Below are 15,610 nucleotides of genomic sequence, written 5' to 3' on the forward strand. Positions count from 1 at the left end.
ACCATCTGAATGTGTGTTCTAATATTTGAATTTAATTTGATAATGCTTATTTGCAAATATCGCTACATAATAACTAACCTGTTAGCAAAGGAAGCTAAAGATGGTTAGAAGTATTCAAAGGGAAATGTTGAAGATAACCAACAACATTCAAGGAGAAAAGATGTTAAGGTTTAGGTGCAGTGGAAAAATTCATAATGGTACCAAGGGACACAACTGCTAATATGGAGGAGCTATGAAGAATTGCTATATTTTCTCTACATTTATTATTGTGTCAAAGCGGTTGTCTAGACTTTATTACTCATTCTGTGAGTTGTTATCTTTCCTTCTTTTTCTCTGGTGGATTTGTAGTTAGTTTGTTTTGCTTTTCTATTTTAGAATAAGTGTTGATCTTCTAAATGTAGGGATCAAAATAATAGGTTAGAAGAAAGTTTATGACATGAAACTATTGACTTTTGTAGTGAGTTGTTTTTATAGTTTTATGTATCGTTCTCATGCAAGGAATTTCTGGAACATATCAAAATATCTCCTTGTTTACATTCTGTGTTAGTAGATTAGTAGAATCCAACCAAGGGGGCCCACTTGGGAGCTGGATTAGATTAGAATAGTATAGTTTTTTTCTAAAGCATCTTTAGTATTGCAGGTAGAAGTTGTAAGTTCCTTACTATAGCATCATACTTTGTGAGTGTTCCTATAACATCTATAAGAATAGTTATAGTAAATGAACTAAGTTGGAATATATATTAGTATTTACTTGCTCTAGTATTTGTTTCAGTAAAGAGTTAAGTGTGTTAGTTTCCTATAGCACTAGTGTAGGATCTTTTCTTACATTTTACTTTCCTGTAGCATTAGCATAATGACTCATTAAGAAACCTAGTGCACATACTGTGCTCACCATTTCAAGTATACATCCCTAGGTTGACAAAATCAAATGTACCTCATGGTGGGGGAAAAGAGTCCTTAGATTGAATACACTATTCTTAAGTATGGCCTTGGGCATGATTATTATACACCTATTGTGAAGTGGACCAAGATCATCTGCAAGGTGGTGAAGAATAAAATAAAACCTATCTTGGATAAGGCAATTAGTACTACTCGGAATGGGCTTTTCCATGGTTAGAAAACTTTAGATGTTATGATTACCTCTCATGAGGTCCTTCACTCTATGGAGAGGAGTGGGAACCTAAGTATGGCAATGAAACTTGGATATTTTGAACACTTATGATAAGATGAGAAGATAATTTTTAATTAAAATTCTTAGAAAATTTAGTTTTGGGGAGAATTTCATTACCCTTTAGGGGAAATGATAAACAATGTTCAATTCTTTGTTTTGGTTAATGAATCCCCAGGAAAATTCTTTTGGGTTGAGTAGGGCCTCCAAAAAAGTGGTTCAAAGTGGTTGCAGAGATTCCTGGTAGAAAGCTCCTAACTATGGCTGATTGGTGACAAATGGCCTGAGTCAAACTGGCTATGACCCTCCCACATAAGATAGTACAACAATTTATTGATGATGCCTTCCTTTATAGAATCTCTTCTATAAGAGATGCTGAGGCCTAGAAGAAAACTTTGAATTCATAGATACGTGAAAGTTGTTAGGACAACACATTAATTACCAATAAAGTAAGGCTTACTTCTTCAATATGGACCTGGCTCTACAACAAAGGATTACCAAGGAGTTACAATGTTAGGTTGAGAACCTTCTCAATACCTATTTGGTGCTCCCCCTTATAGTCAGGGAAGTTACCACCCAATTCTGGAATACTATAGTGGAAAGGATGTAGAAGAAGTTGGCAAGATGGAAAGGTAAGGCTCTATGTAATGTAGGTAAACTTCAACTCATCTTAGCCTTATTATAGGGAATCCCTGTTTACTTTTTTCCTCATTCAAAATCTCTAGTAGGCTTAGAGATTTACTTGAGAAGATCCGAAAGAATTTTCTATGGGTAGGAATATATTAGGAGAAGATAAAATTGAGCCTCATTAGTTGGGAAAAGGTTTGTATACCTTAATCCCAAGTGGGTTTGAACTTGAGGAGAATTGGAGATCTAAATAAAGTCCTCATGGTGAATATTGGTTGGAAACTATCCTAGAGTTTGGCCTCTTGGTGCCGAATCATGAGAGCCAAATATTTGGGAGGTGGGTCTTTCAATCAAGCCCTCTTTATGGAAAGACACCATGAATACATGCACTCCCCTCATCTTCATCTATCTATTTGCTTGAAATCAGTTAAGTATGGCCCTCAAATTTATACATTTTACAAATATTGGGTATGTAGAATGTTAGGTTCACATGGCATAGAGGAACATTAGAGTGCATAAGATTAAGTTAGTTTTATTGCTATAAATTGGAAGATATTTTTATTAAAGACCTTGTTTTAGGTGCCCTAAACAACCTAAGACTAAACATGACCCAAATTCATAAATGTTCAACTATGAATTTTAAACTACCAATTAAAAAAGAAGAAAAATAAATATGAGTAATAGACATGGACAATTATTTTCACATGAGATACATGAATTTAAGTTAAATGACTAATTTTAATTTTTTTTGATTTATTAGTTATGCATTAAGTTCAAATATATTTTAATTTCAGACCTTCCAAATGAAATTTTATAAGTTATCATTGTATTGCAAGTCCCTCTTTATATGGTGGAGAATCTTAGAGTACATATAGATTCATAAGTGATAAAGGATAGAATTCAATTTATTACTTGAGATTAAATGAGAATTTATAGTGCAAAACTTTTAGGAAAATGGATGGTTGAGATGGAAAATAAGTACTTTGAAGTATCATATAGGTTGGACAAGCCATTTATCCCATGTCACATGGGCTTAGGTCTACATCACATCATTAAGAGAGCATGTCTCATGCACAAAGATACATGTACCTATATACAACATTTGAAGAAGATAGATCAAAATTAGTATGTTAAAGTGAAGGATTAAGAGATTTATAAAACTAACTAAGATAAAAGTAGATATATTAGTAAGTATATTTATTTAATTTTTGGAATGATGCCATTAGACTTAGGTTATTGTAGATTTTATTAAAAAATGATAAATTACATTATGCTAAATAAAATTGATAAATAATAATTAATAATGTGGCTTTATGATGTTAAATAACTAGCTTAATGTATATTATATTTATATAATATATATAGTGATAGAGATATTGAGGCTTTAAAATTTTCAATAAAATATATCTTTAAAAAATAGTGAAGCCTCTAAGCCTCTAGGCCATTTCTATATATGTTATATAAATTTAGGCTTAGGATTTGGGTTGTTTGGTTTCATAAGTATATTGTTTCAAATAAGATATCATTGTGGTTCAATATTTATTTAACATTTATTAGTTTTATAGTTCCCATTTGACATTTATATTTTATAATAGTTTATTATAATAAAAATTTATTGTACAAAAAATTGATTGTGTATACATTTTTACGCTATGTTTAAGTATGATATTAATTTATTTATATTTAGGGTTGAAATAAAAGCTATTATAGATTAATTGATCATACCTTATGTCTTGTTTAATTTAATATTAAAAAAAATTTGTGATTTTGAATAGCAATTGGGACTCCTCTTGTTTTTGTACCATTTAGCCAGGTTTTGAGTTAAAATAAGTGTGACATAGTGGCATGTATTTTCCATATGTTATGATATGATTTTTGATTAATTAAATAAGGTTTTATAGGGATCCTAAAGTCCAAAATTTCTTACATAAAAAAGGGCTGCATGTTAACAAAAAATGCCTAGCAATAGAACAATGGCCAACAGAAAAGCTAGAATGAAAGACAGTCAAAAAGGAAAAAAGAAAAAAACCTACAGAGATAATAGAATCCAAAGGCGAAGCTTGTACATTCTTCACTTACTACCTCATCTTCCTTTTGAGGTCCTACATGGTCTTTGTCACTTTGTGGGCTCTTTGAAACTCCTATACAAATAGCTCCTAGTTCTTCTCATAACTCTGATCCATGTGGCTTTGGGTTATGTCCGTTATCGTGTCCTTTTCCATCATGTCTTCATCATTTTAATTCCCATCCTTCTCCATGAGAAACCCCCTGGCTTTCACCTTTCCATTTAGACTAACAATGTTATCATTGAGAGAATTAAGAATAGTGAGCATCAAGTTAGCCATGTTGTGGTTGAATTTCTCCATATTTTTCATACTTTCTTCAACCATCTTGATTCGATCCCCTAGGTCGGTCAAGTTCCCTTGCTCATTCTTCTTCCCCTGGCTTTCCATCTGTCCCATTCTTTCTTTTACCTCCTCCAACTCATGAAAGATCCATTTTATAGATTGGAAGTTGACAATCATGTTGTTGTTTGCATTGTTGAGAAAGTTCATACCCACCTTGCTCGCATGGTTAGTGATGGCCACCAAAGCCGGTTCTATGAGTTCTAATTGGATCTTGCCCTCTTTTTCTTCAAGGATTTTGGGTTCATAACTTCTCTACAAATCACCATTTTAGAGGTTTTGGCATTGAAGTTCTTCCAAGCAATATGCCTATCTTTTATTGCAACCTTACCTCTTGTGTTTCCCTCCTCCATTATAATATGTTATAATCTATTATAAGGCACAGTATAGAAAATAATTGAGTCATTAAATTAATATTTTAATATTATTAGATAGAATGTTAACATAAAAAATGAAAAATCATAATTTAGATTCTAAAAAAGGACATGCATATTTATATATTTAATAGTACTACTACATCATTGAAATTAGTCAATATTATCTTTTCAAGTAATAATCTTCCTCATAACTATTTAATTTTTATAGAGGCTTTGATATATAATTAGTACCATTAATAATTTTAATGACTAATTAATAATTAACATTTTCTGTATAAATTATTATCATAACTATTATTCTAATGCTTCATATTAAATCCTATGTATGATGATTATGAGATGAAAAAATCAATTATTTAATTTTTAAACAATGTTAAATTAGTTTTCTATGTGTTTCATATATAATTATATATAAGTCATCTATAAATATATCCTAACAATAGAAGAGGTAAATCCATTCCTTTAAGACTCAAAAAGTTGTAATATATATATATATAGATGAATAGTCCCTTCCTTATATTAAAAAAATACAATAAAGTTACATATTCACAAAGAAAGGGGCTAGGGGAAACATGATTACCTTGCGAGTTCAAATAGCCTAAGGCTAGATATCAACTATTCATCAAAAAAAACTTTAGAAAACATAAAAAGCATCATGTTGCCAATGCAGGGCTAGCAAAGCGAGGAGGATCCTTATCATTAGATCCCAACATGTGGGTGGGGTGTGCAGACAACTTAGGGGGAGCCCATCCATCATCAACAATAGCATTATCTTCCTTTTCTCCCTCTTGCTTGGGAGGAGAAATGGCTAAGACCATCTGAGGAAACACCCACTTGGAGTCTAAGTGCATAGAGGGCTAACTAGTAGTAGGAGAAGCATGAGGAGCCATTGGGGACTATCGGCCCAAGCCAGACCTTCGAGGAGGTAAGGCAGAGCAGTGCCAACCACTAGAGCCTCTAGAAGAGTGGCATTAACCAAAAGCACCATTGCTAGGAGAGTGGTGTGGTTGAGAGTGAGGCATGTGTGAGTAGCGAATAGAACTACTATGTCCTCGACAGAAACTGCAAGGAGTGGTACAGTCACCAGAGGTCAAATCTAGCAGAACATGAGCCACTATATAGGGGGCATTTTCCCAATGTTCCAAAAGCTCCCGTAGGTGATCCACCTCCAAAGCCACTTTATCTATTTGTACTTGAATATGCAACATGACATGGTTATAAATACATGATTTAGCATATATAGCAACATTAATGTCAATTATTTTATTAGCATAATAACTGCATTGTGATCTTTCCAAATGGTAAATTAGATCTCCAATCTGAAAGCATGCTATAACTAGGAGTACTTGAAGGGAATCTAAGTGTTGTCACCTAGAACAACCTATGCCATGAGAAAGGTTCTAGGAGGAAGGGTTGAAAGAGATAATGGATCCATTGCCAATAACAATGAGCCCATTGATAGAACCACAAAATGTGCAAAAAAGTCTCTGGTTGACCATAGAAAGGGCAACGGGGGTTAGGAACATTTAGATGTTGTAGCCAAGGGCCCTAATGAAAACCTTGGAAAATAATAGACTAGGAAAAATGCATAATTTTAGGCTTAGTAATGGTTTGTGTCATGTCCCCTTTTCAAATAATTAAAAAATAATAATCTTTGCTAAGGTAGGCAGGCCCAAGAAAGTGAAGTTTCGGAAAAAGGGGGTTAATCTTTGGAAACTGTTGGACTAATAAATAAAAATTATTATTAAAATATGTTTCATTAACCTCTCTTGGATGTGAGTTATGGTTATGCCCTCTTTTAAGGGGTTTGGAGGCATTTTGGAGGGATTCCAGAACTTGATTTTTGCTCATTCTTTGTTATTCTTCAGAGGCTGCCAAACTTGTGGAGAAGGAGACCCAAGAATGGGAGTTTGCAGGTTTCCAGGGAGACCCAAGAATGGGAGTTTTCAGGTTTCTAGGAAGGCTAAGGATGGGAGTTTGAAGCCATTCTATGTGCATGCTCATACAGAGTTTTCTTTTGTGCTGAACAGTGCAGATTTGTGGGTTTTCGAGTGTGTTTTTTGTATGAGTTTGGTGTTTTCAGTTGAGTATTTCATATCAGTTTGGGTTGCTGCTGTATTTTAGACTTTAAGGTGTTAAAATAGAGCTGAATATATTTATTGGGATGTGATTAAACTTTTGAGATAGATTATTAGTGTTTTTGTGGTGTTTCCGGGCATTTTTGTGTTAATTTCGAGAGCCCGATGAGCATAGTTTTTGTCCTACATTTGAGAACTATTGTGTAAAGGCTATATGAATCTGGAAATGTCATTTTGTAGGCTTTTATGCTGCTGAAATTTCTGTAAAAATTTCCACTTTCAGATTTATTAATAATAGGTGAAGCTGTGAAGCTTTTGGCACAATTTCTAGCATACCCGATTTGGGGTTTCTTGAGAAATTTGGTGGATCTTTGTGATATTAGTTGTTTGATCTTGAAAATTTGATTATAGGTTGGAAATATCATTTAAAATTAGAAAAGGGACATTTCAGTGGTATCAGAGCCATGATCTTGCCAGCCTGAGGGTTTGTAGAAGTTTTCATGTTAGTTTTGACAACTACCCAGATCTTGCATGTCATAATTTATGGTTGCATGTTGCTTCTAATCAGCTGCATGTCAAAATTTACAGTTGCATTCTAATTCTAATCATTTGCATGTTAGTTCTTGGTGAATTTGGTGTTTGTAGAAGTTTGCATGTCCGTTTTGACAACTACCCAAATCTTGCATGTCAGTTTTGACAACTACCTAGATCTTGCATGTTAGTTTTGACAACTACCCAGATCTTGCATGTCAGTTTTGATAACTACCCAAATCTTGCATGTCAAAATTTATGGTTGCATTCTACTTCTAATCATTTGCATGTTAGTTCTTGGTGAATTTGGTGGTTGCATGTTGCTTCTAATCAGCTGCATGTCAAAATTTATGGTTGCATGCAACTAAGTGAAAGAGAAAAAAGATATTTGCAGTGAGAAAAGAATAAAGAAATTTTGATCAAACCTCCAGTTGAAAGTAAAAGTACAAAATCCAAGGAAGGGAAAAGTATGGCTGATCTAGATGAGATGGAAAAGAAATTCTTCCAAGACATCCAAAATACTCAGAAGCAAACAGTGGATAGTTTGGCAGAAACTAGAGAGGCTTTGCGAATATTGACAGAAAAACTACAAGGAGTTGCATCTATTAATGAGAAAGGGAGCACTTCAGAGGAGCCAAGAAATCTGAAATCCACACCATCTAAATCAACCAAAACTATTTTCTTGCCTGCAGATGAGCCACCAGTACCAAATCTAGCCATTAATCCTATGGAAGAGGTTACAGGTAACTTGATTACATTAAGAGCTACTTATAATGGCTTAGATGATGACTTTTGTAGTTCGGTTCCTTTTAGAGAATATGTGGATATGATGAACACTTTGATGCCCAAGAAAGAGTACAGAAGGGAGCATGACATAAGTGGAAGAGAGCTCAAAAATAAAATAAGCAAGTTTATAGCACCTACTTTTGATGGAACAAATAAAATTTCAGCTAGAGCATGGCTACAAAAATTACAGACCTTCTTCACACTTAATCCCATGAAGGAGAGTGATGTTGTTCAAATTGCAAGTCTACACTTGGAAGATGCAGCCTATAATTGGTGGTATCATGGAATGACTACTCAAGGTCATGATCAGGTAACTACATTTGATGATTTTAGTCAAAGAGTGATAGATAGATTTGACCTCAAGGATGATGATTATGAGGATGTTGTTATGCATGATGGTGAGATACCTGGTGCAGATGAGCAAACATTGAGCATTCATGACTTTTCTGAGAGCGAGTACTAGACACAGTTAGATGCTTCGTCACATGAGGTTGAGGCTAGTAGTACTTCACATGATTTATCTTGCCAGCTGAAGGTGAGTGAAGACAGTATTGTCACTACATTATCTCATCATGATAGGTATGTGGAGTTAGTTGGTATTGGTCATATTACTCAAGTGAGGATTTTGCTTGAGTTACCAGCTAATTCTAGTTTACAGATATGGACTCGAGATTGTTATATTGGCATTTGGGGTTCAGTTGACTGTAAATTTTTAACACTTTTTGGTAGCAATGATTGTTTGGGTGCTACCATGGATTTGATTAGCAGATTGCATGGTGTTGTCTTTTCTTGTGCCAGGAGCTTATCCAATGTTGGTATTAGTTTTTAGACACCAGTGTTGGGCTTTGTTCATATATCCAGTCGACCATACTTGCTAGAATGTGTTGATGATATTTCATATTTGGCAGTGTGTACAGATGAGTCCCAAGATCATATTAGCATTGATGACATCCAGGAGGATGTAGTGGGTAGTTTTGAAGACTTAGTTTCCTTGGGTACAGAGGAGTTGGACAGCAGTACTAATGTCTTTGATACTCCATATGTTGATATGAGCTTTAGATTTGATTCACAGGGTATGGATTGTAATACTCTAGAGACTAGTGACTTTGAGGATACTCCTTTAGACAGTGCATCAGAGGAGGTTTGTAGGAGACAGTCAAGCCAGTGCCATCATGTGTCTAATCAGTTAAGAGTTAGTGATCGAGACATTGCTATCACTTGCCAGCATTTTGATGCTGCTCGTCAATTGTTAGCAGTTTATGGATGGGGTTCTCCTACTAGTGATGAGCAGGAAGGCAGTTATCTTTCCTTGACAGAGATCCACTCTTTATGGGAGACAATTCAGATTTTGAGACAGAATTATATGTAGTTGGTAGCTGACAAAGATTATCTTATAGAGTGGGGCAGTACAACATATGATGCATTGTTGGCCAAGGAAGATGAGGTGAGTGAGCTTACTAAGCAGCTTGAGGTGACTTCTGAGATTCTTGAGAGTACACAGTTGGCTTTCAAGGAGTCACAATTTCATTTAGCTAAGGTGACCATGGAGTTAGAGCGGCTACAGTCTTTACCTGATTCTATACAGTCACAAGCTGTGGTGTTTGGTGATCCAAGGATGTCCATGGCCGAGATTTTCAGAGACAGTGGAGATGGGGATGCATCCATCCTTGATACTAACATTGGCATATCAGGTTCATTCCTACTAGAGTCAGGTTCAGTTGAGTTGGGTTTTGTAGTAGATTGTTGTATGCCTGACATGGTGGTGGCCTCTAGTACTGATGGCACAAAGACTAGAGATGTATCAAAGAGCATGTGTGATGTTGGTGAGTCGACAGTTGGCATGGTTCCTGCTAGTAATACTACTCCCTTGGTGATAGCTTCAGAGGTAGTAGTCAGTTCCAACATGGTTAATGATCAATTGCAGTTAGTTTCATCTGGATTACAATCTGAGCCACTGACTGAGATTGGCGCATTCTATCGGCATTACACTGTGAGCTATGCTCATCAATTTACCTTTGATGACCATGTTGATGAGATTATGATATAGAGATGTACTTTGGTTCCTAGTGCTTATCATCAGTTATGGAATAGTTTGATGCCTCGGGATGAGAGTTGTGATGGGCATGACATGGCGATAGGTCCTGCAGTTGATAGCTTGATAATACATGACTTAGAGCAGGAGTTTTGGAGTGATGCTTCAGCAGGGTATGTACATCAGTTAGCAATTGATCCTTGTGTTGAGGAGTTGATGGCAGGAAAATTTGTTTTGGGTTCCATTTCTTGTTGTTTATCTTGTGATGGCTTTTCACCATCAGGGGTGCATGGGAGTTATGGTTATGAGACAGTGGCCAATGATCTACAGAGTTGTGTTGACTGCAGGAGTTGTACAGTGTGTGGATTCTCCATACTTGGTATAGTTTCATATGAGAGCATTCACCATTGTTGCAGAGTTGGATTGTACATTCTGTATAGGCCAGTGGGATGCGTTGATGGTATTTATTGTGTTGGCAGTTTGATTTGTCCACTTTACTTGGGTTCCAATGTTCTAAGAGTTTGTGTCTCATGGGTTTCTGATTATGGTAGCGGTGATTTTGGAGTTTGGTTGAGCTATAATTGTCATTTTGATTATGAATTCCTCTTGGTCATATTGCAGAGGATATTGCAGGAGCCTATGTTATTTGGCAGTAGTATAGTTCATGACTACATTTGAGATCCAGGTGGATTGATTGGTTTATTGTTTAGCCATTGCTTGAGGAAAAGAAATTTTTGGGAGGGGAGGACTTTTCATGTCCCCTTTTCAAATAATTAAAAAATAATAATCTTTGCTAAGGCAGGCAGGCCCAAGAAAGTGAAGTTTCGGAAAAAGGGGGTTAATCTTTGGAAACTGTTGGACTAATAAATGAAAATTATTATTAAAATATGTTTCATTAACCTCTCTTGGATGTGAGTTATGGTTATGCCCTCTTTTAAGGGGTTTGGAGGCATTTTGGAGGGATTCCAGAACTTGATTTTTGCTCATTCTTTGTTATTCTTCAGAGGCTGCCAAACCTGTGGAGAAGGAGACCCAAGAACGGGAGTTTGCAGGTTTCCAGGGAGACCCAAAAATGGGAGTTTGTAGGTTTCTAGGAAGGCTAAGGATGGGAGTTTGAAGCCATTCCATGTGCATGCTCATACAGAGTTTGCCTTTGTGCTGAACAGTGCAGATTTGTGGGTTTTCGGGTGTGTTTTTTGTATGAGTTTGGTGTATTCAGTTGAGTATTTCATATCAGTTTGGGTTGCTGCTATATTTCAGACTTTAAGGTGTTAAAATAGAGCTGAATATATGTATTGGGACGTGATTAAACTTTTGAGATAGATTATTAGTGTTTTTGTGGTGTTTTCGGGCATTTTTGTGTTAATTTCGGGAGCCCGATGAGCATAGTTTTTGTCCTACATTTGAGAACTGTTGTGTAAAGGCTATATGAATCTGGAAATGTCACTTTGTAGGCTGTTATGCTGCTGAAATTTCTGTAAAAATGTCCACTTTCAGATTTATTAATAATAGGTGAAGCTGTGAAGCTTTTGGCACAATTTCTGGCATACCCGATTTGGGGTTTCTTGAGAAATTTGGTGGATCTTTGTGATATTAGTTGTTTGATCTTGAAAATCTGATTAGAGGTTGGAAATATCATGTAAAATCAGAAAAGGGACATTTCAGTTTGCCACACAGTAAAGAACCTATGACTCCAAGTACGGTGAGAAGATTGCAAATGCCATCATTAGTTGAGAACTTCAACCATGGGTGGGTGATTATCTAGCCATCAATAGCCCAACCTAGGCCTGTAGCTAGTTACCAAGGTGTCTAGATACCACTTCTAGTCTTTCCACCAAGGGTGAGAGGACTAAATGCCAACTTTATGTAACAAATGTGTAGGCACCACGGAAACTAAAAGATCAAAAGTCTAGCAATCTAGACAAGTGAGTTAGAATTGCACTTTCATGTCCTCCTATGACTATAAGCTTATGGTAACTGTGGAGAAAATATCTTTAGGGGTTCTTATGCTATGTTTAAAAAATGTAGAGCACTAGCCCCATGCACATTAGCTAGGGGAACACCTTGGATAGAAAATAATGGCAACCACTAGAGATTGTGTTGATTCATGGAGAGCCCATCTCTAAACCCATGACCAACCTAGTGAAGCAAGGGCTTAACTGCTATCCAAGCTTTCCAAATACTCTTGGCAACAAAAGTTCCCTAAATCTAGATAGGTTTAGTGGTCCCAAGAAGGGTCTAAAAACCAAACCCCTCCTAGGCTAGTTGGTGAACCAGAAAACCTGAAGAAATGCAATGTTACAACAAAATCTTCCAAGCTTCATTGTCAGAAAGAGCTTAGGTAACTTATTTGGCACAAAGAGTAATACCTTGCTTCTAGGTAGATAGCAAGCCTAGGCCACCAGACTCTTTGGGAAGACAATAGAAATGCCAGGCAACTCTATGAAAGCCCTAGTGAGAAGTATCTAAAGCCTAGAGGATGTCGCATAATAGGTGCTCAAGTTTGAGATAAGAGGCCTTTGAAGGAGCCCAACAGGAGGAGTAGTACACATGTGTGGTGGCCAACACTTTGGAACAAATCTAGAATTTTCTTGCAAGGGAGAGAGGTTTGGTGATCCAATATTCCAACTTCTTCTCTATTCGTACAAGAACCGCATTCCAGAGCTCAATGGCAGAAGCTTGGAAGGCAAAATGGATGCCTGGAAAATGAAAAGCTTCACCATGCTGGACTTGTTTCCATTGATATTTCCTAAGCCAAGCACACAGGGCAAGGGAAGACTACCTGTAGTAGTGGGTTTTGTGCCACTAAATAGCAAACCCTGAAGCAAGATAGAAGGTGTCAAGACATTGCAAAGTGGAGGCAACATTATCCTTATCCTTAATGAGAGCGAGGAAGGAGTCATCTGCAAAATGGCCATTCACAAGCTAATCAAGGGAGTCTAGAAGGGAAATACCATGGACCCTCCCTTGTGAGATGGCATTTGCGAGCAAGTACTTAAAGCCTTCAACATCCAACACATATAGAGAGGGTGCCAATAAACAACCTTGTCAAATTGAATGATAAAGCCCAAAGGCTTGAGACTGGTGGCTATTGATGGAGATACAAGCAGAGGCATCCCTAAAAAGAATCTAGACTGACTACAAAAAAGTAGGGCCAAACCCAACTGTCCAAAACATTGCAAGAATGAAAGGCCACTCTATCCGGTCATAAGCTTTGGCAAAATCAATCTTGAGAAAGATGGCCTTTTTCTTGGAGTGTCGAGCCTATTCTATCTCTTCCTACACAACAATTATATTGTACAAGATATAACAAGATTTGATAAAACCATTTGTTCAATGCAAATAATCTAAGGAAGAAGATGTCAGATTTTAAGAGAGAGAGCCTTGGCAATGATCTTGTAAGAGGCATTCAACACTTGGTGATGGGCCTCCAATTGCATATATCTTCAGTGTCACCCACCTTAGGTATCAATTTGATATTCCCCTTACTAATAATATTTCCTAAAGAACAAGAATTGTAGGCTTCATGGTAAACCTTATACAGGTCTAGTCCAATCTCTTCCCAAAAGGCTTTGTAAAATTCACAAGGAAAAGAATCACAACCAAGGGCCTTATTGTCTGCCATGGAGAAAATAGCTTCCTTGAGGTCCACTAAAGTGAGCTTCTACTCATAGAACACATATTGCTCTAGAGTGAGTCTTTTAGGAGTGACATTCAACCAAGCCTACAAGGCTTGATTCTAGGCTTTCAAAGGGCCCTGTGCTGCAAAACTTTTTTCATAGTGGCAAATGAAAACTTGGAGAATGTCAAGAAGCTCATAGAAGGAATGTTGACCTTCCTAAATGCATTTGATCACCAACACAAAATGGTGAGCCCTCAACGCATTAAAAAATTCCTTGGAAGCTTGATCTCCAACCTCTAACTAATGTAGGCAGGCTTTGAGCTGAGCTCCACAGGCAGTATAATTGTCTACAACCTACTTCTAGTGGCAAAGGTTTGCAAGCTAAACCTAGAGATCTGTGTCAAACTGATTCATAGCTAGAGCTTCAGTGGCCATACAAAGATTTTATGTAGTGGCCTCATAGGATCTCTTGCGGTAAGTGGTCAATTATCTGCGATAAATGTTAAAAACCTTGCAATATAGGTGATGCCATCATTCCATCACTAAATCTACCCAGAGGTGGAATGTGGCCTAGTTTCAAGATTCCAAGTTTGTAAAATTATATGAGAGGTAGTGGGTGGATGTGATAGTACAGAGGTATTAAGGGGATAGAAAAGAGTTCAAGTGGACTATAGGAGCTAAAAGGAGTTTTGAATTTTTGACGAAGAAGGTCACAGAGAAACTTGTGTTGGCATTTCCTAATTTCAACAAAGTGTTCCAGGTGAATTGCAATGCCAGTGGTAGTGCTATTGGGGCTGTGTTGAACTAAGAAGGTAAGACTATTGCCTATTTTAGTAAAAAAATGAATGATGCAAAGAAGAAGTATTATGTTTATAGTCAGGAGTTATATGCAATAGCTCAGGCCTTAAAGAAATGGAGGCATTATTTGTTGCCAAAAGAATTTTTTCTGTATACTGATCACTAGGCATTGTAGTACCTAAATAGCCAAGGTAAATTGAATCAAAAACATTTGAAATTGGTAGAGTTCATGCAAAGCTATATGTTTGTATTAAAACATAGAAATAGAAGGTCTAATAGGGTTACAGATGCATTAAGTAGGAGATAGTTGTTGCTGAAAGTAATGTAGGTTGAAGTGGTTGGGTTTGATGAGCTCAAGAATTTGTATCCTGAGTATCTTGACTTTGTAGAAGCTTGGAAGGCTTGTAAAGAACCTGCTACTCTAGATAGGACTAGGCGAATAGATTACATCATTTAGGATGCTATATTGTTCAAGGGAAGTCAATTGTGTATTCCAAGGAGTTCCATGAGGGAAAACTTGGTCAAAGAGAAGCACAGTAGAGGAATGACAAGACATTTTGGCCGAGATAAGACCATTTCCATTATTAGAGAACATTATTTTTGGCCTTAATTTTTAGGTATGTGCAGGATCATGGTCAACCAAACTATGCCCTTAAGTGGCAATAAAAAATCAAAAAATCAAGGTTATGTCAACTTGATGTGCAATTTTCTACTTGTTATTAACTTTATATCAAAAAGTCGAGGGAAAAGAATCTCTAGAAAATTGAATCATTTTTCAAACTACTAGGACTTATCTCAAAAAAAAATAAAAAATTGGTTGGCCAAACTTTCGAATTTTAATGCAATATTACATAAATTTCAAAACAAAAATATGAAGTAGACGTATGTTTGACCACTTTAATCAAAATCAAACGATAATTTTTTTAATAATATTCTAGCCATAAGTAGTAGACTCGTGCCTCGCTCTGACACATATTTTTGGGTACTTTTATTCGAAATAAATAAATAATAATTAATTTTTGACTTTAGTATTTTTGAAATTAAAAAACTCCCGTGTTTGACCACCTTAACTAATTTAAAATGCTATAAAATTTAATTTTTCATTTTTTTGCTTATAGTAGAAAAAATATAGAACGTGATGTATCTTTTAGATTTAAATAATGTTGTACCATTTGGAAGCCCTGAG

Source organism: Cupressus sempervirens, chromosome 1 (assembly GCF_028749045.1).
Source record: "Cupressus sempervirens isolate cs-2001-9-10 chromosome 1, ASM2874904v1, whole genome shotgun sequence".
NCBI classification, from domain to species: domain Eukaryota; kingdom Viridiplantae; phylum Streptophyta; class Pinopsida; order Cupressales; family Cupressaceae; genus Cupressus; species Cupressus sempervirens.